General features: G+C 34.2%; 2 long non-coding RNA genes across 4 annotated transcripts; one reads left to right on the forward strand and one right to left on the reverse strand.

The window, feature by feature from the left end:
* Positions 1-337: 337 nt before the first annotated feature.
* Positions 338-2,297, forward strand: LOC148779711 (uncharacterized). Its single transcript, XR_016044078.1, has 2 exons — positions 338-509; positions 1,914-2,297. It is a non-coding gene; the product is annotated as an uncharacterized LOC148779711 (long non-coding RNA).
* Positions 2,298-2,823: 526 nt separating this feature from the next.
* Positions 2,824-24,713, reverse strand: LOC110008126 (uncharacterized). 3 transcript variants are annotated; one of them, XR_016044077.1, is made up of 3 exons: positions 23,339-24,713; positions 10,135-10,188; positions 2,824-3,117 (listed from the first exon to the last, which is right to left on the reverse strand). It is a non-coding gene; the product is annotated as an uncharacterized LOC110008126 (long non-coding RNA). The 3 variants fall into 3 exon arrangements; XR_002282667.2 differs by lacking the exon at positions 10,135-10,188 and having other exon boundaries at positions 24,618-24,713; XR_016044076.1 differs by lacking the exon at positions 10,135-10,188.
* Positions 24,714-25,772: the final 1,059 nt, after the last annotated feature.

Below are 25,772 nucleotides of genomic sequence, written 5' to 3' on the forward strand. Positions count from 1 at the left end.
CATATCTCTCTTTTATTGACTTTTGATCATAAAAATTAGTCCCAACAAATCTTATTATATTATTTCAAACTTATTAATTTTTTTAATGAGTGGAAAGGGAAAAAAATGATTAAAAAAGTTTTTAAGATAAAATGATATAAAAAGATTTAGAGCTAATTTTTAGAGTTAAGTAAAGAGAGATAAGAGATGAGAGGGTACGAAGAAATTCTTACATAATTTCTTACACCATTTTAAAGAAAAACCCATAGGGTTTACCATGAAATAATTAGATGTATTAGAATTATATACGAAATTTTTCCTTCTTATCTAAATATTTTGGAAAGGCTTTTAAGGTATCATTTGGATCCTTCTCCATGACCACAAGGTAAAATTGATTGTTCACTCATTCTAGTCTCATAATTATTCTAGTCTCATAATTTGTAGCCTGCTCTATCGACTTTATCCCCTGTATGTTTACTTCTCATGGAGACACTTTACAAGCCATTATTCTGAAAAAGCAAGAGGTTTAGGTAACTTCCTAAATTTTTTCCTTTGTTGTAATAATTTGGATGGGAATAGAGATTAGGGTAAAAAGCTGTAATTTTAGGTAAAAATCATTTTCATTTGTTTATGATTTGAGCATTAATTAATGAAGAGCATTTCAATTTATTATGTTATGAATTCGAGTTTTATAAGTGAATTGAGTTTAGGGTCCCCCCCTGTAGGTCAGGGGGTTTTCAAAGAGAGAATATGAAGTTTGTCGTGAAGGACGCGTTGCACATCAACTTTTTGAGAAATTTAGTGAAAAACCTAATGTTTCAATTAGAAGCAACATGGTTTTGGGTACATTCGAGTGGGTGACTAGAATTATAGCTAATTTCTATATGGCCAGTACATTGCAGACCAATTCTCTTTGAAGAATTTAATGGAAGAAACTTCGAATTAGAACCAGCATGGTTATTGGATTTCCTTTTTCTCTTGTAATCATTTAGATGGGCATATAGTTTAGGTAAGAAATGTTACTTCAGGTAAAAAGTTTTTTCATTTATTTATTATTTAGAGGATTAATTAGTGATGAACGTTTAATTATATTCTAAATTCGGTTTTTAGGAATTGGTGGAGTTTAGGATTAGCCCTGTAGTTTTGAGGGTTTTCAAAGAAACCAAATCCTAATAGGTTTCTTGCGGAGGGTTGTTGTACACCAACTGTTTGATAAATTTAGTGAGACGAACTTTTCAACTAGGGCAAGTGTGATTAATTGTTATGTTTAAGCTGGTGATTAGAATTAGAACTAATTTCATATAGGGTAGCGCATTGTAAACCAATTATTTGATGAATTTAATGAGAGAAACCTTGGAATCCAGTATGGGTATTAGGTATATCGAAACCTACATGGTTATTAGGTATATGTGAGTTGAAGATTAGAATTACGACTATATTTTATATGTATTACTTAGAGTAGATGTTGTGCTAGCTTCCTCCAAAATGTTTTTGGCCTCACTGAGTTCATCAACACATATCATCTTCCAACAAGTTTTACACATGCTATGGTTTAATAAGCAGAACTATTAGGTAATTGTTTTATATATATATAAGAGAATGATTTCATGCAACGGCTGTAATTATAGAAAGTAATTTTTTAACTTAATTAACATAAACCATCCATTTATTAAGATGCTTAGATCAAAGTTTTAAAAGGATTTCTTTTCTTTTCAATATTGTTCATCTAATGATAACAAAACTATCTAAGCATTTTGACGTTATCAATGTTTTGTCGAACATGGGATGATTGTTTTTCTTCCCAACTAGTCCATCAAGCAAATATCTTATGGGATTTGTCATATCACAACACAAGTTTTTTTGTAAGGGCTTTGTCGGTGCTTAATTGTGATTGTTACCATAAGTTCAGAGAATGGCTGTTATTTTGCAAGAAGCTCTGGAATTGTGACTGTTACTTTGCAAGGGCAAGGAGCTTGTGCAGAGAATTCAAAAAGATCAATCACATACTAAAAGACGAGGAAGACCGACCTTGAATAAGTAAAACCTGAAAAGTTGAAACTGCTTTTGTACTCTATGAAAATCATCTCGTCAAGAACTGAAGGATTTTGGTAGAACTTAATCAAGATTTTTGTACTTTGCTCTGCATTTTCTGTTTTTTTACTTTGTTGGTTGTACAATGTGCTCTCATTAGCACCATTTTTGTAAAGTGTTGTCTCAAGCACCATTTTTTTTACATGTGGCCTTTTCCTATGAGTACCTTGTATAGAATGCTACCTTGTCTTTTACTAGATCATGAGCTCGATACTTCTTTCTCAGCCCATACAAGTTTCTTTTTACTTCATTTTCTTTGCAACATTAATGGCAATCACCTGATTCACATGATCCATGTAATGAATTGATTACACCTAAGAACATGACATCAATGAAGCCACACTATGCTGCTGAAATTATTTCCTCTACCAATTGATTACACTTGTTCTAGACTGGTTTATCATCAAAGACTACTTGATGTTGCCTTTTGTGGTGGTCAAAGGTAATATTCTTGAGGCTTGGGAAGTGACTCCAATGATTTTCGAGAAGAATTTTTTGAAGCAAATTATTCATGTACTATGGAGTAAAATTTTTTAGTACAAGACCAACAAATTGATCACAATTTTGTGAACTTTGCTGTTCTTTGTAACAACAACATATAAGTCACTGTCAAGTTATTATTTTGAGATATATTCATCTTAAAATTGTGTAAAAGTGATATCCATATTTGCATGACACTATAATGCATTGATTAAGATCACTACACCAAGATGTTGCTATTGAAAATCATGAAAGAATTCAAACTCAGTAGCATTTTCTCTTGTAACTGCAGTTATTCTAGCAGCAGTAAATCAAGCATCATTTGATCTCATTTTGAGTCGAACCTTGATGCTAAATTTGTGTGAAATACTCAATACATCTTAAGAACCATGAACACAACTCTCATGATCAGAATAAAGTAATTCACAATTAGAATTTAGGATAAAAAAATGGCCAAAATAGTGCATCACTAGGTTGCATTATGCTGATTCTTGCAGCAACGTCTTGACATCAAAAATCCGTGTAAGGGCCTTGTCCATCAAGCACTACTCATTAACAACCAGAGCACTATTCATTGACAACCAGAAGACTAGTCAAGCACTACGAATTAACAAAATCTCCCTCTCTCTCTCTCTCTCTCTCTCTCTCTCTCTCTCTCTCTCTCTCTCTCTCTCTCTCTCTCTCTCTGGCATCTTTGGAAGTGGTTGGCATTAGAAGAAGATTTCAGATTTAAAAGAAAACCAACAAATAAATTTCTTTGAAATAAACAATAAAACCAACAACCAGAAGACCATCAATGCTTGCTCATTACATTTATTTCATTTCTCATAGGAATGTGAAGCATACACAAGCACATATGCAAATATGAGCACAAGGTGCACCAAATAGAAAAGATCCAAACAAGGGGTGGAAAGAGATTATGACCTAACAATGCCTTGGAATGGAGGACATATCTCTCTTCGTAGGGGTGGAATGCAGGACATATCTCTCTTCATAGGGGTGGCAATGAACCGGGACCCAACCCGAGACCTGGCAGGTATACCTGACACGGGTCCGGGTATGGGTCCAACATTTGGACCTGCAAGGCGAGTTTGGGTCCAAAACCTGGACCTAAATACTAGTCGGGTCTGCATCCAGGTCCAGTTGGACCTGACCTGTACCCATAAACTGTTGGAAATAAAACACTTCAAGCCCTATTTGTTCGGGTGTATTACGGATCATATACAATAAGAATTCGTAGTCATCTTTAGCTATTAAACGACAAATCAAACGGGTTAAAATCTAATAGTAGGTGAATGTGACCTTGTTGCCAATAATACGGGTTCATGATAGTAAAAAAAGGGCAAAAAAAAAAGAAGCGCATAGTGATGGTAGCATGGACCCAACTAGACTCGGTACACGACAGGATAGACTCGAGAACTGATAGGTACAGGTATGGGTCCAACTTTTGGACCCGACGGGTCAGGTCCGGGTCTAAAACCTCGACCCAAATACATTCAGGTCTGGGTCCTGGTCCAGCCGAACCAAACCCATTGCCACCCCTTTCTCTGCAGTATATCTCTCTCTGTTAAAAAATCTCCAACTGTACGACACTGATCTCCAACTGTAACTTAGTAAAATTCATATATCTAATGAAAAAAAATATGAAAAAGTAAACAAAAACAGTCTGTTAAACACTGCTGTATAATCAACAAGAAGGACCAATTTTGACGCTTAAAATATATCAAAACTGATCTAAATAGATCAATATTGGTGTTAACTCAGTACCCATAATTTATATGAATCAAACTCAGGTTGATCAATCTTTCCCTAGTATGATTTCAAGCACAATTTGTCATAAATTTGCTGCTGATTTTTCTAATACAATATCATCATAAAAGAAAACACACACACACAAGAAACACACACATATGCAAGAATAGTTAATAATGTAGTAAACCTATACGACATTGAAACAGAGAGAAACCATTCAATGGAACCAGCCAAGGATATGTAAAGGCTAAAACCAAGGTTTGGGAAAAAATAAGGGAAAGAAAAATAATGTGGAAAAATAAAAGAACATAAACACAGATTTACGTGGTTCGGCAAGTTGCCAACATCCACGGGACAACAACATTCTCTTCCAATGACAAGAAAAATAGCATGCAAGTATGTAGAATCCAAGGGGTTATAAGCTCTATATCTCTCTCTCTCAAGCCCTAAATCATAGTCTTTTCCTCACTAGAATATCCACCCAATGACTACAAAAAACTAACTGTTTTCTCTCTCTGGATTTCATGCATAATTTTCTCTCTTCACAAAACCACCTTTTATAAAGAAGACACAGAGACCCACGTGAGGCCTCTCCCATTCTTAATATGATATGGTTTCCTATTTCTCATAGATTTCCTATATCTACTAGGACTTTATTTCCCATCTTTTAAGGAGTAAGAATCTTTATCTCAAGAGATCACATAATCCATAGAATTAGCAACACAAGAAACCTACATGAGTTTCCTTAAAACAAGGAACTCTCATCCTATAAGATAGGAAAGCTCCTTCACACCATACATTTTGGACATATGGCTTCCTTATCCAACATTCTCTCACTTGAAGATATGTTTCCATTCTGACTAATCTGCTCCAAAAATTTGTTGCACACCAGTTACTATTCATCAAGTGACCACAAGCTGCAAGGAAGTCCTGCACCAAGTGAACTTCCCTTTCTCAATAGGCTTAGTCAATATATCCGTTGGATTGTCATAAGTATGAATTTTCAGCAATAAAATTTTTTCATCATCTGCCACATCATGAAAAAAGTGATATTGAACATCATTATGTTTGGTCTTGTCATGGAAGGTTGGATTCCATGCTAGAAACAAGGCACTCTGGTTATCACAATGAAGTGGAATATCAACTTGCACAACTCGGAATTCACCAAGTAACCTATTTCGCGAAATTGCTTCTTTAGATACATGAGAAAGTGATATATTCTCAGCCTCTTTAGAAGACAAAGGCACCATAGACTGCAACCTCAATAACCAACTAACTGCACCACCTCCCAAAGAAAAAACATATATGGTAGTAGACATTCTTTTATCAAAGTCAGTATCGACATAACCAGTGGCTTTCAAATCTATTCCACCGTAACAAATACCAGCATCGCAAGTTCCTTTCAAATGCCGAAATGAACGATTTTATAGCGGTCTAGTGATCATGACCAGGATTTGCCATATATTTGCTCACAACTCCCACTGCTTGTGTTATATCAAGCTTGGTGCTAACCATAGCAAACATCAGGCTCCCAACTACAAATGGATATGGTACTCGAGACATCTGTGTCTTATCTGTTTCAGTGCAAGGACTTTGTTTCGAAGATAACTTCATATGCACAGGAAATGGGGTACTAACTGGTTTGCATTCTTCATATTGAAGCGTCGCATAACCCTTTCCACATAACTCTTATGAGTTAACCAGATTTTCATGTTCTTCTTGTCTCTAAGTGCACTCATCTTTCGATTAACGACTCTCAATTCTTTCTTCTCAAATTGTCTAACCAACTGAGCTTTAAGTGTTGCAATATTCTCATTGTTAGGTCCAACAACAATCATGTCATCGACATATAATAACAAGATAATAAAGCTTTCATCACTATAGCCACGAAAATAAGCACAATGATCAGTTTCACATCTAAGAAAATTTTGTGCCAACACCTCGTCACGTATTTCAACCCGTACAACGATTTTTTGAGCCTACAAACCAAATTCTCTTTACCAACCCTCAGATTGGGTCATATAAATTTCTTCTTTTAGGTCACCATACAAAAATGTAGTTTTCACATCTAATTGTTCCAACTCTAAATCAAGAACAACAGTCATAGCCAAAACAACTTTAATAGTGGACATGCGCACAAGAGAAAAAATCTCATCTAAAGCAGTACTTATTTTTTGGGCATAACCTTTCACAACCAATCGAGCTCTATACCTTTCAACAGTATCATCATGACATTTTTTTTCCTTGAAAACCCACCTACAACCAATTGTCTTTCGCTTATCTGGTAATTTGACGAGGTCTCATATATTTTTTTTTTGCAGGGCCTCCATCTCTTCTTCCATAGTTGCTCTCCATTGACCAGCTTCATCGACCTCACATGCCTTACGAAAAGAAACTGGCTCACCCTCCTATGTTAGGCAAGCACAAGACAAGATATAGTCGTTAAGCCTCATAGGAGCCTTTTTAGGTCTATCGGATTTTCTTCATTCAAGATCACCTATATATTCTTCAAGCTCTTGGACAATTTCAAGTTCTTGGTCCTGACCACCATCTTGCTGGTTGTCATGGGTGCATTCCACCTCAACAGTTTTTTCATTTGGCTCATTTTCTTTTTCTGCATGGAAGTTTTAATGAAAAGAACATTTCGAATAATTATAACCTTGTGGTCAGTAGGATCCCACAATTTGTACCCGTATGTACCATCAACATAGCCAAGAAAAACACAATTTTTGGATTTTTCATCAATCTTAGTTCTTTTATCATTTGGAGTCAAAGAATATGCATCACAGTAAAAAACACGAAGGAAATAATAATCAACAGATTTACCTATCCAAACCTCTTCTGGTGTCTTGTAATCAATAGCAGAACTAAGAGACCTATTGATTAGGAAATAAGTTGTACAAACCGCTTTTGCCCAAAAACATTGCTCTAACTTGGGAACACTCAACACACACCTGATACGCTCTAGAATGGTGCAATTCATTCTCTCAACAACAACATTTTGCTGAGGTGTTCTAAGAATTGTTAACTACCTAGCAATACCATGCTCACTACATAAACTATTAAAATTCACCATAACAAAATTCTTCCCTATTCTGAGTTCTTAGACACTTGATGCTCCTACCTTTCTGATTTTCTACCTAAGCCTTGAAGTTTTGGAAACAACTAAAGGCATCTGATTTCTCTTTCAGGATATAAACCCGCACTTTTATTAAAAAATCACCAATAAAAGTGACACAATATGCAGCACCCCCATAGAAACAACAGGTAATTTCCATGTGCCCAAATGAATCAATTAAAAAAAATCCTTACTTTTAGCAGTGGATAAAGCAAAACGCAATTTGTTATGCTTTCCAAATAAGCATGACTCAAAAAAATCTAAATTAAAAGATTTTAAACCAGAAAGAAGGCTTTTATCGAGAAGTACCTTGAGTCCAAGCTCACTCATATGACCCAAACGTGCGGACCACATCATGACAGAGTCCACCTCTGCAATATCGGCATTTTCCAAAATGGTTTCACCAACAAGTCTGTACAAATTGCTTGCTAACTCTCCTTTCGCAACCACTAGTACTCCTTTTGAAATTTTCAGACATTTATTTTCACTTTTAAATTTGAAGCCTTGCTCATCAAATTTTCTCAAAGACAAAAGACTCCTTTTGAGACTTGGAACATGTCTGACAGCCGAGATAGTGCATATGCCTCCGTTGAACAGCTTGATTCTCACATCTCCAACTCCCACTATTTTGTATGAGTCATTATTTCCCATGTAGACAATACCTTCATCACATGGTTGGTACCTATACAACCAATCCCTATGTAGAGGCATGTGAAAGGATGCACCTGAATCAAGTAGCCAATACTGCAAAAGTTCCTCCCTATCCACAGATAAAACTTCCCCATCTTCAGAAAATTCAACATTTTCTACTAGATTTTCTTGAGAACTACTTGAACTGGGCTTCTCATTACAACCAAAGTTAGGAGCTTCCTAGTTCCCTTTTTGTGCATTACAATCTTTCCTCATATAGCCTAACTTTCCACAGCTCCAACACTTCACTTTCCTATGCCTTATTGATTTGATCTTGACTGACTTCCCCGTGTCACAAACACATTCCCAGAAGAATCCTGACCAGACTTCCGCCTATACTCCTCTGTCAGAAGTGTTAAAACAACATAATCAAATTCGAGAGATTTTGCACTTCTAAGATTCATAATTAATCCATCCCAAGATTATGGTATAAAACAAAGTATAATCGCTGCTTTATCTTTCTATCAATTTTTACATCTAGTGACATCAACTTGTTAATCAAGGCATTAAACTCATTTAAGTGCCCTTACAAAGATGCATCATCACTCATCTTGAGATTGTAGAGTTTCCGACAAGAAAAAAGTTTCTTAGGAAGGAACTTACCTTCATAAGTATTTTTCTACATGTCTCATAAATTTTTCACAGAAGTTTATGAGGAGATTGAATAAACAGACTCATCAAGCACCAAGAAAATATCTACACTTGCCTAATCATCATTCTCATCAAATTACTCATCACCCATCTTTTCCATTTTATTTAGAGCCTTTTAAAGCGCCATTACACAACCATCTTTCACCAACACCGCATGCATTTTTCATTTCCAAGTTGAGAAATCCGAACTGTCAAATTTTAGAATTCCATATCTGATTGAACTTCCTTCAACCATCTTCAAAAATCTGCAATCTGTCACAAACCTTATGCCCAACAAGGATCTTAAACAACCCTAAGGCTTTGCTACCAATTGTAGAGGATAAAACCAAGGTTTGACAAAAAATAAGGAAAAGAAAAATAATACAGAAAAATAAAAGAATAGAAACTCAAAGATTTACGTGGTTCGACAAGTTGCCTACATCCACGGGACATCAAAGTTCTCTTCCACTAATTAGAAAAACATCATGCAAGCATGGAGAATACAATGGATTACAAGCTCCATTTCTCTCAAGCCCTAAAATAAGGTATTACTCTCATTAGAATACCCACCCAAGGACTAAAGAAAACTAACCTTTTTCTATCTTTGGATTTCCTGCATAATTTTCTCTCTCTACAAACCTACTCCAAGAGACCTACGTGAGGCATCTCCCATTCTTAATATGATATAGTTTCCTATTTCTCATAGATTTCCTATATCTATTTATTTCCCATCTTTTAAGGAACAAGAATCTGTATCTCAAAATATAACACAATCCATAGAATTAGCAACACAAGAAACCTACATGAGTTTCCTTGAAACAAGGAACTCTCATCCTATAAGATAGGAAAGCTCCTACATGCCATATATTTTTGGAAATATGGCTTCATCCGTACCCAACAAGACAAAATACACTAAAAACAAATTTAAATTTTTAACGGTTGGGGTGTTAAAGAGGATTGTATCACTATTTAGTCCAAACTTACAATTATTGGAGGCCCCTTGGAAAAGGGCTACATATACAAAAAATGGTGCGTGAGGCAACAATCTATAAGAAAATGGTACCCTTTGTAAAAGGGGCACATGTAAAAAAAAAATGGTGCTTGAGGCATCACTCTTTACAAAAACTGGTACTAACGAGAGCACATTGTATAACAAAAAAAGTAATAAAACAAAAAATGGAGACCAAATTACAAAAATATTGATTAAGTTCCACTAAAATCCCTAAGATCTTCTTAATAAGTTTTAACAATGCAACTTCTACAATACTCTTCATACATGGAGAGTACGTGTGCCACTTGATTCTGTTGCAAATAAAGAGAGAGAGAGAGAGAGCAATTACAAATTCATTAGCAATTGAAAATGATGGATATAAAAAATAAGTCATTTTAAGAACCTCTTGATTTGCGTTCTTCGGACTTCAGTGTACCCTTCGCAGTCGTTTGGATACCTAGAAATATATTGTCTGTGAATATATTACTGGCGTAATACATTATTACATAATGCATTACTTGCAAATGGATTGTTACTATTTGGGTAGTATTTAGATGCAACCTGAGAAATACATTGCTACTGTTTGGCTACGTATGGAAGAAATATGGGAAATGCATTACCAACATTTTACCAGCACTTACCTATAAACTATCATTTCTTCCTATAAACTATCATTTTTTTCTTTTTTGTCAAAAAATTCCACTGAAATGTGGAATTAAAGTCATCATCACACCATTCCAAAAAGATTTTCTAATAATAACATCATCACCATTCTAGAGAGAGAGAGAGAGAGAGAGAGAGAGGTATTAATAATCACTATTCCAAAGATAGAGACAGTGCAAAGTATTGATTTTAATCATCACCATTTTAAAGAGAGAATGAGAATGTGAAATAAAATTGTCATTGTTCCAACAAGATCTATTGTTATCATAGATATAGAAACTGATAGAGAAGTTCATCATCATCCACCAAAAGAGAGATAGAGATAATGTATGTGTGTGTGGTAGAGAGTAAGTACAGCAATTCGACAACAAAAATTCCCAAGTCCAAAAACCATCTCGGTCAAACAAAGAGAGAAAGGAACCCAAATAAAAAAAGGGTGGATTTCACTCCACTTTATATGTCACCACCTTCTTGAAAATACTTAGTTAATCCAAAACACCCGGTCTTCTTCAGTTATTTCTAAGAATCCCTCACTAATATTTACATCTGCCATCATTTCATTATATGCTCACATGGAGGTGGTGTTGGTATGTGTGTGTGGCCATGGGGCCTTTAAACGTGTAATATTTCTCTCTCTTATAATTTAATGCTTATCACTAAAAAAAGAGGCTTCTTAGAGAGAGAAAGTACCGTTATCTAACAGCTAGAAAGTAACCACCCACTTCCCAAGATTACAAGGCAACGTTTTCTCAAAGATTTTAGGAAGAAGCCGAACATTGGAGAACGAACTCCTCCATCCCTCTTTAAGAAGGTTTCATGGCCATGGAGAGGAATACAAAAATTTACAGAGTTCTCACAATTCTGGTAAAAGCCTGATCTTTGCGATCGATAGTCTCACAACACTGCCCCTAATCGATGGAGTGGGCCCATCTCTTCCCTCAAGTTCTTCAACATTGGTATCAGAGAAGGTTGTGGAAGCGTGGTGGGCTCATAACCTACAGGTCCCAATTTTTTTTTGGTATTTTATAGATTATTTTTTTTCTAAGTTTAATTTACAGTAACTTTGATATTGTGCTTTGTCATTCACGTATATCTTGCTGTAAATTTTTTCTAACCTTAAATTTAATAGTCTGCATTTATTTATTTATTTTTTATGAATTTCTCTCTCTTAATTTACTGCTCCTCATTTGCGATTTAGTGTTTGTTTTTACTGGTATTGTTGGTTCTGGAATATTTTCTCTTCGTAAATTCTTTTGCCATATTTTCTCTCTCTAGATTACGTTTGGCTTACGTGATCATACCATACTCGGATAAGTCCTCTGTTTAATCTTTTGTAGAGAAAAGTTAAAGAGATAGAGACGCTAGAAGAATAATCAAAAGAATAGGAAGAGAGAGAAAATAAGTTTAAGGTCGTTGCAGAAGAGTTATCTTGACTTAGCATACGCCTCAATATTAGGCTCTCTCTAGAGTAAGAACAAGTTGTGTAGCTATTTTCTCTCTCTCTACAAGATCAAGTTGCTTATACAGTACATACTTGAACCCACGGTCAAGTAACAGAAAATAAGGCAAATAATTCTTCTCTATTTTCTAATAAAATTAATAATAATAATAATAATAATAGTAATTTGTAAAGACTTTCAAAAAAAAAAAAAAAAAATTCTTCTACTCTATGCACGGTAGCTGAGCATCTGAATTTGCGTATTGTTATATACTTTTTTACTGACCATGGACTGCTGAAAATCAGGCGGCTGGCATCTTCTTTCTTCCATCTTTTTGTTGCTGAAGATTAGTGCATATTTTTTTTTTTATTATTGAATCTTATTATGCACGCGCCAATTCTATTGGAGTAAAGGCTTACATAACAATTGCATGTATTTTTTTTTTTTTTTTTTTTTTTTTTTTTTTTTCGTGTGACCCAGCGTTTTAAAAATCGCCGAGTCGAACCGGACTCGCCCGGTTCGACTCGGAATTCACGAAAAAGGGACCGGATCGGTTCAAAAACCGGGAATCGTCCGGTTCTAGAGAGAACCGGACGATTCCGCACAGTGACTCGCCGATTCACTGTGCGGAATCGGCGAGTCCGTGAAGAACACGGGTTGCACAGTGTTCTTCACGGATTTTTTTCAAATTTGTCATTTTTTGATCATTTTTTTTGTTTTTTTCGGCACGTGATCTGTTTTTCAGGCTGTAAACAGCTTTATTCAGCTTTTTTAACGATTTAATGGTGGAAAAATTGGTTGTTTTTGGATCAAGAAAAATTCGGGGTTTAGGGTTTCCGCCATTTTTGAAATTTCATGCCAAATAGGGCATGAATCTTTCAAAATTTGTTGGCATATTGATCTTAAAGCTGTGAATCAAAAGATTTTGTTACTAATTTGTGAAAATCGTTGAGAAAAACAGACTTTTTTGGAGATTGAAGGCTTCGGTTCACAAAAACAGGTAAGAACTTTGGGTTTTTTTGTTTTTCCGCCATTTGATTTATTTCATGGCATATTTTGAACAAAATGAGTTCAATAATTAGGGTTTTTAATCTTTATTGTGTCTAGTATGATTTAAAATTTTTAATTTTACGTAATCTGGTCAATTACAGCAAGAAATTTGATATGAACAGTGAGATGTCAGGGGAAAAAAATTCCGCTGTTTTTTTTTTTTTTTCCCGCCTTTTGATTTTGTTTTCATGATATATTAGAAATAATGTGTTAAAAATTTAGGTTTTTGATTCCTTATATTGTTGTTTATCAGAAAATATAGTCAATTGGATGTAATTTATTCACTTGGAGGTGAATTTTTGAGTTAAAATCGCTTATGTAAAACGACTCTGTGAAGAACAAATTTTTTTTTTTTTTTTTTTTTTTTTTTTTTTTTTTTTTTTTTGTAGCTCATGATAGAATTTTTTGTAATCTATGATCGAATTTTTTGTAATCCATGATCAAAATGTTTGTTTTTTTTTCTTGTAATCCATGATCGAATTTTATTTTTTATTTTTTATTTTTGTAACCCATGATAGAATTTTTTGTAATCCATGATCGAATGTTTTGTAATCCATGATCGAAATGTTTGTTTTTTTTTGTAATCCATGATCGAATTTTTTGTTTTTTGTTTTTTATGTAACCCATGATAGAGTTTTTTGTAATCTATGATTGAATTTTTTGTTATCCATGATGTAATTGTTTTGTTCTTTTTTAGTAATCCACGATCGAATTTTTTGTTTTTTTTTGTTTTTTTTTTTTGTAATGCATGATCGAATTTTATGTAATCCATGAACGAATTTCTTGTAATCCATGATAGAATTTTCTGTAATCCATGATCGACTTTTTTGTAATCCATGATCGAATTTTATGTAATCCATGATCGAATTTTTTGTAATCCATGATCGAATTTTCTGTAATCCATGATCAACTTTTTTGTAATCCATGATCAAAATGTTTGTTTTTTTTACTTGTAATCCTTGATCGAATTTTTTGTGTTTTTTTTTTTTTGTAACCCATGATTGAATTTTTCGTAATCCATGATGGAATTGTTTTTTTTTGTTCTTGTAATCCACGAATTTTTTGTTTTTTTATGTTTTTTTTTTTTTTTGTAATCCATGATCGAATTTTATGTAATCCATGATCGAATTTTATGTAATCCATGATCGAATTTTTTGTAATCCATGATCGAATTTTTAGAAAATTTATGAATTTTTTTTTTTAATCCATGATCGAACTTTTTGAAAATTTGTTAATTTTTTTTTTAATCCATGATCGAATTTTTTGAAAATTTGCTGTACTTTTTTTTTTATTTCTTTTTATCCATGATCGAATTTTTTGAAAAATGATGATTTTTCGAAAAGATGTGAAAATCGTGATAAAGTTTTGATTATCATGATGTATTAAACATTTAAACCTAATTTTTAATTTTTATTGTTTGAGTTTGCTGTAATTTTTTTTTTTTTTTTTTTCATGATCGAATTTTTTGAAAATTGATGATTTTCCGAAAAGATGTGAAAATCGTGACAGGGTTTTAATTATCATGAGGTATTAAACCATATTTTAAATTTTTATTGTTAAAGTTTTTGTTGAAAAAATTGTACGTTGATGGATTATTTATGCAAAAAAATGCATGTTATTATATTTTCAATACAAAACTGTATTTTTTTTATTTGTTGTTCATGGATTTTTAAGTTGGAATGACTGATGTTAGCCGGCTCTTTGAAGAATTGTTTTTATTATTAATTTTTTAATGCAAAAAATGTATGTTCTTGATAATTGAGTTGTAGCCATGTTTGGAGCTTGCATTTTGTATTATTCTAAATGTTTGTAATTGATATGTACGAAATATTATTGTCAAAAAAGGTATTTTGCAATAACAAATAACAACGAATATGACTACATGAACTACCGCAACATATTATCACTACATATTGTGATTATTTTTCTTTTTGAACTGTCAGGTTAATTTAAACTTTTTACATCTTAAAACAGTTGAATCATGTCAAGATCTATAGAAGACCCTGCATGGCAACATGGGGTCAGACTTGATCTCAACAAGAAAGACAAAATTATTTGTAATTACTGTCAAAGAGTGATAAGTAGTGGGGTACATAGGTTCAAGCAACACTTGGCAGGGGTTAAGGGAGAAGTTTCTGCATGCACTAGTGTCCCTAGTAATGTAAAAAAACAGATGGTGGCAATTCTTAATGCTAGCAAAGGTAAAAAAATTGCCAAACATAGGACATATCAATATTCGCATATTCATCCAAAAACATGAAAATTCTTAATGGAGTACCCTCATTTTTTATTGAATTCCTAAAAAACAATATTTATAATGAATTTTAATAATTTTTTCGGATTTTTTTGAAGCTTTATTCTGACCGATTCACCCGATTCCGATCCGGACCGCCGATTCGCCGATCCGGATCGCCGATTCGTCGATCCGGATCGGTTTTTGAAAAGCCCGATCCGGGTCACCGATCCGGTTTTTAAACCATTGGTGTGACCTATAATTTAGGGATTTTCGACATATTTTATTTGCATAATAATTGTCATTGCATTGCATGATTATCTTATGCTTTGGTCTCTTTAAGTTAGAAAATTTCATGATCTTGATTTTGTGAATTTTTTTTTTTGTGATTATGCAATGCCATATTTTTTGATGAAAAATATCAACTATCATTGTAGACTCTCTATCTTGTACTAAGACATATTCACATATTTATGAAAATTATTCTTATGCAAGATTTGACATAAAAGTAGTTGTTGCCTTACTTTATTAATTTTTTGTTGCATCACAGCATGCGAACATAAACTATTCGAGAAAATTTTTCTTTGAAGTTGCAGCACACTGATAGTCGGCAACTTTATTGATTTAGCTAACAGACAACCTTTTCTTAAACACAATTAAATTTGTTTTTGAACTTTTAGGTATTATCTAAAAATTTAAAATAGCATCTAGGCTAGTCATGTCAGAATTATCCAAACTTGAAAAACTCAATGAAACCAATTTTTCTATGTGAAAAAGAAAAATTGGATATATTCTTTTTCAAGATAGGATAGATTATGTCCTAGAAACATACCCACTAGTTTCAGAGCTTAATGCCAATGGTCAAGCAAGAAGGCGACTTGAAAAATGGTTCAAAGATGACAAAGTAGCTAGGACTAATATGTTGAACTTTAGGGAAGATGATTTAATTAGAGTATTTAAGGATTACACCACAGCTCAAAGTATGATGGGCGTCCCATCTGAAAAGTATGGGACCACTTCTGAGACCCATGTACCGTTGTTGTTAGAAAAATACAATTCTTGCAGAATGAATGAAATGGACTCAGTGACCGAGTATGTCAATAAAATGGCAGTGTTCGCAAAGGACCTTGCTGCAGCTGGGAATCCAATCCCCGATCGCATGCAAGTGTCCATTGTCCTTAACAGTCTCCCTCCATCTTGGGAGTCTGTTGTAATTGCATTGAACCATTCTGCACAAGGGATAACCACATTAAATCTTCCCATGCATCTTAGTATTGAAGCTGAGAGAAGAATGAGGAAGAAGTCAAATGAGCTCCACTTTGCCCAAAGTTCATCTTCTCAGATCCTCAAGAAACCTTTCAATTATCAGAAAAATAATAGGTATAAGGGAATGAGGAGAAATTTTAAAAATCAAAAGAATAAGATTGAGAAGACCTATTTTTATTGTAAGGAAATTGGGTACATCAAGTTTAATTGTCCTAAGCTGAAAAATAAAAATAGGAACCAAACTAACAACCGTGTTAGAAATAATCAAAATAAGAGAAAGGACTTGATCTGCGTAGTCCTAGAATCCATAGTTGCCGATCATGACTAAAGAAATTGGTGGATCGACTCAGCCTCCACTCGACATGTCTCGAGAACCAAGGATGGATTCACAGAATTGAAAGAGATTGCAGCCGGTAACCAGCGCATTTATATGGGAAATGACGCCTACTGCGATGTACTAGGTGATGGTACTTTCGAGCGGTGTTTACCAGGAAGAACAAATCTCTTATTGATTGATACATTGTATGCGCCCAATATGAGGTGCAATTTGATTTCTATCCCAAGGCTAGACGACAAGAGTTATAAAATAAGGTTCAGGTCTGGTCGGGTTACCATTGGGACGCATTCTAAAGCTTTGGTGTACGGTACTAAAGTTGACAATTTGTACCGACTGAATATTAATGAAAGTTCATCATTTTCTGGTTATATTGATGCTTCTTTTGATGCTTTTCTGTGTATGGATGATCCACATTTATGGCACTTAAGATTAGGACATATAAATAAAGACAAAATGAATCAAATGGTTAAAAGAAGCTTCCTCCCCAATTTAGGAGAAATTGTGTTCAAAACATACGAGCCATGTATTTCCGGTAAATTAACTAAGAAGCCTTTCCCTAAAGGGAAAACGTTTAGTGAACTACTTAGTATTGTTCACTCTGATATATGTGGCCCATTAAATGCGAAAACACATAGAGGTATCGAATATTTCATAACCTTTATAGACGATTATTCACGTTATGGATATGTATACCTAATTAGTAAGAAATCAGATGCATTAAAAACATTTAAAGAATATAAAGCTGAGGTAGAAAATCAGTTAGGTAGACATTAAATTCTTCAAACAAATAGGGGAGTGGAAGATTGCTCCGCCTTATTTTCTGAATTTTGTAAGGAGCATGGTATAATTCATCAAACAACTATGCTATATACACCACAACAAAATGGTGTAGCTGAAAGGAGAAATAGAATTCTAATGGACATGGTTAGATCCATGATGAGCCATTCAAATTTATCACTTCATTTTTTAGGCGAGGCTTTCAATACTGCAATATATATCATTAATTGTGTTCCAACTAAATCTATAGACATGACCCCATATGAATTATGGACAGGTAGGAAACCTGACCTTACTATCTTGAATGTTTGGGGCTTCTTGAGCACATGTGCTTATAATACCACAAAATAGAGATAAATTACATAGTAAAACTGTAAAATGCTCTTTTATAAACTATTCAGAAAATTCTAAAGGGTATAAATTCTATAACCATGATACTAGCATGCTCATTTCTTAGAAAATATAGATGATGAAAATATTTTAAATAAGTCTATTGACTTACATGAAATTGATAAAGATAAGGGTCTGGAAGACCCTGTTTCTCAGACTCCCTCTACATTAGGTGACAATGATTCAATTGAATCAAGTACACTAAATAGGCCTAAAAGAACTAGAGCCTCACCTACAACTTTAGAAGAATTTTATGTATTTATGAATGAAGATAATTACTCTTCAATGAGTGAGGATACAATAGATGAACCTCATAGCTATAGTGAAGCTATTAGTTCACATGACTCAGTTGAATGGACTCAAGCCATGGATGATGAACTTCATTCTATTAAAAGAAATCAAGTCTGAGAGTTGGTTGACCTCCCTAAAGATAGAAAAGCCATCGGTTGCAAATGGGTCATAAAGAAAAAGCTTAATGCAAATGGATCTATTGATAAATATAAAGCTAGATTGGTAGCTAAAGGATTTACCCAAAGGGAGGGCATAGATTATGTAAAAACTTATTCTCCAGAAGCAAAATTTTCATCTATTAGGATTATCCTTGCATTAGTTGCATATTATGATCTAAAATTATTTTAGATGGATGTCAAAACAATTTTCTTAAATGGAAAAAGAAGATATATACATGAAACAACCAGAAGGATATGCAATTAAAGGCCAAGAAGACAAAATATATAAATTTAAGAAATCTTTATATGGTCTAAATCAGTCTTCTAGGCAATGATATTTTACTTTTCATAATGCAATCACTGAAATTGGTTATATAGCCAATATGTTAGACCATTGTGTATATGTCTGGAATAGTGGGAGCAACTTTGTTATATTGTCACTATATGTGGATGATATTTTGATAGCCGGTAATGATATTTTGATAGCTGGTAATGATATTGGCATAATTAACCATACCAAATCATGGCTAAGTTCCCATTTTGAGATGATATGGGAGAAGCCTCATATGTATTGGGTATTAAGATAACAAGAGATAGAAGTTCAAGATTTCTATGTTTATCTCAAGAAAATTATTTAGAAAGTGTTTTAAAGAGATTTAAGATGAAAAATTGCAAGCCCATAGATACACCTGTTTGTAAAGGCTTGAAATTAACAAAGAAAATGTGTCCATTAAATGATAGTGACAAAGTTGAAATGGAAAGAATTCCATATGCTCAAGCTGTAGGATGCATAAATTATGTCATGTTGTGTACAAAACCTGATTTGAGTCATGCATATGGTCTTGTAAGTAGATTTCATAGTAATCCTGGGATGGCTCATTGGTATATTATGGAAGCCGAGTATATTGCTTGTAGCATTGCTACAGCTTATGCCCTCTGGATTAAACGCTTCATAAATGATTTGAAGACGGATATAGCCGACGAACCTGTTAAAATTTTTTGTGATAATCAAGCTACTATTTCATCAATTAGAAATGGAGCTTATAGTTCCAAGGGTAAGCACATTGAAATTGATTATCATTATATTTATGATATTATTGGAAAGAATGAAATAACTGTAAGTTATTTGCCACCTTCAGATATGATTGCAGACCCTTTAACAAAGGGATTGAGTGCAGAAATATTATCAAAGCATGTAACTTTGATGGGACTTAGAAATATTTAAGTCAGGAACTCCCAAATGGGATATTTTTTGATGTCTTGGTCATGAGAGGAAAAACCGCATTAACGTGAACAACCATGACATGACTTTGGATATTTTTTGTTATGAGATGTATAACCGCACGTGCGTGAAAGCCTCATGACAAAAATATGCACATAAATGTTAAATTCATTAAGTGGTAAAGACTTTATGATATTTCAATATATCTGGCTTTCATGGTCAAGTGGGAGATATTGATACGTGTGTGTGGCCATGGGGCCTTTAAACGTGCAATATTTCTCTCTTTTATAATTTAATGCTTATCACTAAAAAAAGGAGGCTTCTTAGAGAGAGAAAGTGTCGTTATCTAACGGCTAGAAAGTAACCACCCACTTCTCAGGATTACAGGGCCACGTTTTCTCAGAGATTTCATGAAGAAGTCGAACGTTGGAGAACAACCTCCTCTATCCCTCTGTAAGTAGGGTTTCATGGCCATGGACAGGGACACAGAAATTTACAGAGTTCTTACAGTTTTGGTAAAGGTCTGATCTTTGCGATCGATAGTCTCAACGACACTGCCCCTAATCCTAGGAGTGGGTCCATCTCTTCCCTCAAGTTTTTCAATAGATGAATTGAGCAAGGCCGAGGACCTGTTTAAGAGCTCCGACCTCTCATATATGTGGGTTTGTTGCTGGTTTCCTCAACTCTATAATTGCAACACCAATTTCTTTCATGGCTACACCTATTGACTCCACAGTATCAACCATGGTTTTCTTGTTTTTCCTCGGTGGCATAACCGATGTTGATTTCTCAAATGGATTGGTGGTCATTCCATTCGTCCTTTATTGGACCGGTGTCTCTGAGAAGTCATCATCATCACCTATTTCCTCAATATCATCATCATCTAAGCCTACAATCGTCTCTCAAACATCTTCAACATCATTATTAATGTCCCTCTCTAGTTGTATTGTCGTCTTGGCACTAGCACCCTCGGCAAAATCATTGCCGACAATTATGCTCAGCTCCTTTCAGTATTCAAATGACTTCCCTTTGAAGTTCTTTGCAAGCGGATTAGACATCAATATTAATATAATATGCATTAACTTAAATATCTAATTTATATTTTTTCACAATAATAAAAACTTAGATAGATGAGAAACATACACATACTATTATATAGTCATCCCATAAAGAATCATCGATAATAGCCACATGTGATTCTTCATTCCATCCAAAGCCAATTTGATCCTTCACTTTTTTGAGAGTCTTGTAGTTCTTTGACATGTTCTAAGTTTATTATTAAAAGCATCCCTTCTCAAACTTATCCCAAGATTGGCATTGAACTTCTGTTCAATTGCACTACATTGCTCATTTTTAAAAGCTATTTCGGGCTTCTAAATGAGCAAGCATTGCTCAACAAGTAGCTCCAACAAAATTGTCTTCATTTTTTAAGTCCATTTAAGTTTCCTCCCTGTCTTGGGATTTGACCGAGTCATTGGAATTTCATTTGCCATGTCTAACATGAATTATCAAATATCACTATCACTTCAACTGTTAAAAAAAATCACATGGAATGCATTCATCTAATATAACAATGTAAAATACAATTACAAAGCAAAATTATACATGAGAAAAATAGAAATTTGCATAGATTTAAAAACGTCATAATATCTAACAGAAAAACATAAAGTAAAATCAGGTTTACATCTCAAAAGTTTTTCTCATGAATTCATCTCAATTACAAAAATAAAAATTATGAGTTTCAATTAAGACGACTCCTATAATCTGCCCACATCCGCATCGCAAGGTCATCTCTGAACTCAAACCACTCATCTCTCTCCCTTTGACCCCTCCCAAATACTTCCGACTCTAGAACTTCTACTGATGGTGGCTGGTTTTGATCAGATATTGCATCTTCATAATTAGGAAGGTCATCGTCTTCACTTATAATGAAATTGTGTAAAATACAACATGCAATAACTATCTTGACTTGTGTTTTGATTGGATAGGTAGTTGCCACTTTCTAGATAGGGAAACGTGCCTTCAAAACTCCAAAAATACGTTCAATGGCATTTTTGAACGAGGAATGTCGTTTATTAAACAACTCCTTATAGCTCTGTGGTCTTTCTCTATCGTGACCATAGTCATTCAAATGTTAACGAGTCCTACGATAAGGGGCGAGAAATCCTTGGATATTAGAGTACCCGAGATTTACAGGGTAGTATTTTCCTACAAAATGAATATTTGATTGAGATTAAAATCAATTGATAATATATTGTTACGTGAACAAATATAGTATCAAAGATAGAGTCGAAATACTATTGGGAACTACAAGAGGATCATAACAGGAGAGTGATGATTGTAAAACATGAGAATCAGCAGCAAAGCCTTCCCATCCAGCAATAATGCATTGGAATTGAAGGTTAAATGAGCAAACGCCCATCACATTTTGTGATGTAAAATCCTTTCTAGTACGATTTTTTTTTTTGGAGACCAGTCCGAACAGTTGCCGTGATATGAGTGCCATCATTGACTCCAACACAATCCTATTAAAATATTGAGAAGCAATTAAAATATTGTCGACTACCACATTAATCAAGTAAAAAACAATAAATATGACCAATATACATTACCTTAAAATAAGGAAACAACGTCCCCTTCTTACAAGCGATTTTGGTGGCATGTTAGACTCTGGTGGTTTGAAGAATTCTCTATTAAGTCTTATGACTGCATTTAACACTCGGTTAAACTGTCAACTGATAGTTTCTCCTAAGTGACCAAACTCATGACCAATCTTTCAGTTCTTCTGGTTGTGGCTTAGAATGTGCATGAACATCACAAGTTATTCTTCAAATGAAACCCCTTTGTATTAGTGATATTTCCTCTCTCTAAAAGAATATTCCTCAAGATAAAGTAAGCTCTTTTACTCATTCTAATCTGGTTTCGACAATCCACCTTAGTGGAGTTAATTATCGTTTTATGGTACTTTGTACCAATTGAATTACGCTTTGGTGCAGATGATTTATGCACATAGGTCGCTAGAATAGTACCTAATATAGCTATACCAACTGCAACAAGAGATCCGACTATTTTCATCTTTACTTCATGCTTGAGGTTTTGATTGTTACTCACCATGGGATAGTTAAAGATCACTGCAGGGCACAGTGTTAGTATTTTTTAAATAAATAAATGCCACAATGTTAGTAACTTAATATTTGTTCAAGCCTCTAGGCATTAAAGCAAATTTGCCACAAAAGCATCATTAGATAGTTGATAATCATGCAAATAGGGAGACTTTGATTATTTAACAATTCAAAGGGATTCAATGCGAGGTGGAGGAATTGTATGGGAGAGTGCATAAGCAAGAAGATGCCAACAGGGAGCACAACCTAATAAATGAAACAACAATTATAATACTTTTTAACTATGAGATACTCTACTCGATGGAGAAAGCAGCAATATTTTGTGCTTTCTTGCTCCAGTATTATTCAAACATTGACTCATGCCCCATAACATGACAATAACCTATGGTAGACTTAGAGAGGATTAGGAAAAGAACAATAATCAGCACTGACAGAGAGCAGAAACATCAATAGGACTCCATCATGAAAGAGGAAGAATATCACATATCACGCCTTTGCTGAACGCTCTTTAAGCTGAATGTCAGTCTATAAGGTAATTCACCACATATGGTAACGCAAGATCATAATGAATGTAAAGTTAGAGAGTAAAAGTAAGGTATCAAATCAAGCCAATAAAATCATGATATGAAGTAAAATCAGAGAGAGGAGTTTCCCCTTACGTGAAACACATTGATCTATGAGGGACCAGACTCTGTTTTCTTGTTTAATCTGCCAGCTTGAGTGAGAGCAATAACATATTTGGATTAAGAATTACAAATACTTTCAAAAGTATTGTTCACGACAATGCCACTGCATAAAGCTAGCATCAGAAGATACCGGCTGGATTAAGTAAATAAGTGCTCAAAGCAATGCTAAGCAGCCAAACTTCTTACTGATTTTTTACCATCCAACAACCTTGCATGACCAGGATAACAGAAAAAATGGAAGAGAACACTAGGAAATCAGAATCATAACAATGTGATGCAATTAACAATGAATTTTCAAATAGACAGTCCAAATACATAATACTCAGTGACACAGTAGAAAGCAGTGTGACAAGTAAATGCCCTAAAATTAGCGGAATATCAAGCTTCCAATAAATTTTGATAGCAGTGACTCAATGAAGGACAAAATGTGAGCCTCAAAATAAAGGCACACATAATCTAGAACAGAGAGTAAATACCTTATCCCAAACACAGACCAACCACCTACCCACCTTAATCAACTACCCCACTAGAGAGAAAAAGAATAGAAAGGGTGTCAAAGTTTTACCCCACAAAATAAAAGATGTAACATATAAACCGAGTTTAGTTCACAAACAATACTGCTGTCCGTTGTATCAGAATTCTAAGGTCAATAGATCTTATTTGCGGCCACTTTTTTATGCAAACAATCATCAATCAACTAGAAAAACTAGTGGTCAATTCAGATGATGTCAAAATATTTGACTGATCTTGATTCAAGATTTGACTGATCTCGTAGAAAATTAAAGAGAATTAAGGAATTAAACTTTTAAATTACTAAAACGACAACTTCTTAAAACTGGTAGAAAATTAAAGAGAATTAAGGAATTAAACTTTCAAATTACTAAAACGACAACTTCTGCAAACCAACATAAAATACAATGCTAAGCCATCATAAGAACAAAAAGAAAAGCAGAAAACCTCAGGTTACCCAAATCCAGAGAGCCCTAAAAAATGCAGAAAAACATAGATTAGAAAGTAAAAATAAAATTGTTGGGTTCGAGAAGGTGAGTGGGGGGCTGGCCGGACAATCTATCGAATCCTTATTGGGTTTTTTAGAGAGAAGGAGATTAGTGGGCTGGCCCGACAATTAGGGCACTGTTGGGTCTTGAGAGCCCAAAATTAATGCATAACTACAGTGCACAAGGCTCAGGACGGAGAGAGAGAGTGAGAGAGAGATATGCACAAGGACTAAGGGGGGAGAGAAAGAAAGTACCTGTATATTTCTACAGAGAGAGACCTTGAACGTGGAGATGCCCGCGAAAGAGAGAGGTAGGGCTTCCAGCTTTTTAAGAGAGAATGCGCACATGAATTTTTATTAAAGTATGAATTTTTATTAGAGTGAGACGTGTGCGAATGACTTTCGAAAGATTAACCGTCGCCAGGTGTAATAGATTTTTACCGCTCACCTCACGTAATCGGTTCCATGTACGTCTTTCATGAGTTTTTGGCTTTTTGCTATTAAAATATGGGAGAGCTTTTTACGTTTTTCTTAGAGAAATTCTATCCTTCTCTTATCCAACTCTCCGGGTTAAGATTGCCTCAACCAAAATGTCAGGTTTTATTTTTAATTTTTTTTCTCTAAATTATTTTGTTACCAAATTTTAGATGTTCATCCCTTTATTAATTTCGCACTAACAAAAAATATAAAAATATATATTTTCAATAAAATAAAATAATCAAAACACTTTTGAAAGTTTCAAAAGGTATTTTGGTCATTATTTTTTATTGAAAAGTTATTGTCAATATTTTTTATAGGTGCGTCCCAATGACAAGATGGCACGTACCAAATTTCATATTCAAAAAAATTATATTAAAAAAAACTTAAAATAAAATACTTTAATACGTCGAATCTAAGATCAAACGGTGAGTGGCTCTCTTGATAAAAAATGGACGACTTTATGGTAGGGGAGGATAGAACTTCTATGTTGTAGGGGAACATAGAAAGTTTTTCTTCAAAATATACCCAAATAATGGAATGCCATATTTCTTAATATTCTATCGGCTAAGCCTAAGTGGCAAAAAAAGGCGGAAATCCCTGGGCGCCTGGGAACTTGCTTAGGCGGGCACCTTGCCCAAAGCTTGCACCCCTCCAAGAGGTGGAAAAGTTACTCGTTGAGGGCAATTTTTGTTATTTTTTTAATATTACAAGGGCAAAAATGTGGGTTTTAGGTTCATTTAAAACTTAAACCTATTAGAGCCTATTTTAGAGAGAGAAAAACCCCAAAAAGCTAGTTTATGGTGATTTCCATAGGATCAAAGGGTTTTTCAAAGTTATGAGAAATTGATGTAAGCATCACCCATGGATATTAGATTTTATTTTGGATGCTTTATAAATCTATTAGAGGGTTTTTTAGAACATTTTGAGTCC

Source organism: Amborella trichopoda, chromosome 11 (assembly GCF_054954075.1).
Source record: "Amborella trichopoda isolate Santa Cruz 75 chromosome 11, AtrichopodaSantaCruz75HAP2 v2.0, whole genome shotgun sequence".
NCBI lineage: Eukaryota > Viridiplantae > Streptophyta > Magnoliopsida > Amborellales > Amborellaceae > Amborella > Amborella trichopoda.